The sequence below is a fragment of the Babylonia areolata genome, chromosome 32 (assembly GCF_041734735.1).
Source record: "Babylonia areolata isolate BAREFJ2019XMU chromosome 32, ASM4173473v1, whole genome shotgun sequence".
Lineage (NCBI taxonomy): Eukaryota > Metazoa > Mollusca > Gastropoda > Neogastropoda > Buccinidae > Babylonia > Babylonia areolata.
In genome coordinates this window covers 12,866,415-12,868,914 of record NC_134907.1, presented here as the reverse complement: position 1 = coordinate 12,868,914, position 2,500 = coordinate 12,866,415, and the positions used below count along the sequence as shown (strand labels likewise).

General features: G+C 36.2%; 1 protein-coding gene across 2 annotated transcripts in view; it reads left to right on the top strand.

The window, feature by feature from the left end:
• LOC143276470 (arsenite methyltransferase-like) overlaps positions 1-2,500 on the top strand; it is a 67,490-nt gene that overhangs the window by 254 nt on the left and 64,736 nt on the right. The window lies entirely within an intron of this gene.

Genomic DNA, 2,500 nt, shown 5'->3' with positions numbered 1-2,500 from the left:
ATTTTGTATATTTCTATTATTATAAATCGTTTGCGAAGAAGATGATGATTTCAATTCGTATTGAGCTAACAGATCGAATGTAGTTTAGTTTCGTTAAGGGTTAAGGTTTCATTTTGTGCCGGGCTTACACCCAACTTGAGGATCAGTTTTTGTTATTTATTTATCTGTTAAAGGATCTGTGTTAAATGTAATAGGCCTGCAACACGTTAGGCTGTGATCTAGTGTGTGTGTGTGTGTGTGTGTTGCATCTGCAAAGACCCCAAACATTTCTTCAGTCTTTAATTAAATGCTTCTTTTCTTTTCATTAAGAGAGAGAGAGAGAGAGAGAGAGAGAGAGAGAGAGAGAGAGAGAGAGAGAGAGAGAGAGTTTGTGTGCGTGCATTCGTGCCTTCTTACCGCGTGCGTACGTCAGTGCGTGTGAATATGCGTGCATGTGTGTGTGTGCCGTGTGCTTGCGCGGTGTGTGCATCTTTTTTTTTTTTTTTTTTTTACCTGGACTTTCTTGGGTCGACCACCATTTTAGTTTGTATATAAATCACACAATGCCAAAGTAATCAACAGCGTTTATGGAATGAATACGACTGACTTTTCCTTCACTGATTTTGGGCTTGTTACAATAATATGGAAGGAAAATGTACAAGTCATACAATTAAGTGTACAAAACTTGGAATAAATGTTTTTCTTTTTTTTTTTTTTTTGTTTTTTTTCCACCTTCATTCATACACAGTTCTATGTCTGTTTCTTCATATATGGACAATCACTTTGCAAAACTGTAGTGTTGGAAGATTGTTTGGTTTGTCTGAGGGGTGGGGGTGGGGTTGAGGCGGGGTGGGGGGGTGGAGGGGGGTGTGTTCATGCTCTGGTGTGCTTTCTGTGTGCATATTTGTCTCTTTCTCACTTCTCATTCGATCATTTGACGTTATTTGTAGATGGAGGTGTTTTTGTTTTGTTTTGTTTTGTTTTTTTAACACGTGAATTCGTCTTGTTTCAAATTCTCGTTCAAAAATAACCTGTAAGGGAAAGACTGAGTTGGTCTTTTTATTTATATATACTTACACACATTTTACCCACTAATAATGTATTATTGATATACGCATAATTTCCTTTTAGATGTGGTGAATTTTCAATCCCTAAAAGGATATCTGATGCTGACAGTTTCAAGTGGACACTTGTTTCTGATAGTAGTTTTTGTTCAATATACTTCCAGAAGTTGTGTGTTACTGGGCAATGAAAAAAAAGTGTTCAATGTAATCTACCAAATCTTTACAATAGGGACATTTATTGTTTTCTGCTACTTTCATTTTGTTTAGAAGGATATAGGTGGGGTAGATGTTGTGTAAAATTTTCCAGTGCAGAACTCTTAATTTAGTTTCTGTTGTTATATCTCTCGCTATAGACCAGGTTGACTCGAGTAAGTGGATACCAAATTTTCTGAGCCAGAAGTAGTATGCGTTGGGAACAGTTTTCTCTTTGTTTATGAGTGCATTTAAAAAAAAAAATCTGTTTTAGATTTGTGTTGTACAGGCTTACATCACATTTCTGTGTTTCATCCTCCTTTCCCCCTCTTTCTATCCATTGAAGCCATGCCTTTGGTATTGAATTTATCGATGCGTTATATTAAAAAGCAATGCCTGCTTTGTTTTTACGCACGATATCCTGTACCTCTCTTAAAGACAACACTCTGTTTTCCCTGAAATTGATTATGTCTTTTACTTGTTCAAGTCCTTTCTCATTCCAAGATTTGAAGAATAATAATTTGTTTTTATACTTTATCAAGGCCTTGTTAAACAGCAGTTGGGAGTGAAAGTTGTTACTTTTGATGTCTGAAAGTGATTTTAACGGCCTGCTGTCAAGATACGAACTAACTACATCTTTCCAAAAATCGTTATCTATCATGTTCAAACCTATGATCTACAATTTAAGAGAAACACATTTTCTTTAACAAGTTTATCCATGTGCCATTTAGGGATCACACTCCAGTTTTCCTTGGCTGTCGCCCCAAACAGTTTTCCTGCCCATTGTAGGTGAAAACATTTTTGGAGCTGGATCATGTTTATCATGTTCAGACCACCTTCTTCTACACTCGCTTCCATTACATTTCGTTTTACTTTCTCGAAAGCTTTCTTGTTACTGTGTTTTTTTCTGCCACAGAAACTTATACAGAATTGAGTTTATTTTATTCAGAACCTCAGTTGGAAGGCTAATCGACTGCATAACGTAAATGAATTGACTGACAAGAAATGATTTTATCACGACTACTTTCCCTTGAATACTTAAGTCACGTTTACTCCACTCTTTAATGAGTTTGATCACTCGATCAATCCTGCTTGTCCAGTTATCTTCAATGTCTTTGGCCATTCGGTTACTTTCGAAATGGATTCCTAATATCTTTATTCCATCTACTGTTGAGAATGGAAGATTTACCTCTCTTTTCTGTCTACCTAGTCTTAGTGCCTTTGTTTTATGTTCATTCAATTTCAGTCCAGAGAATCTTTCAAAA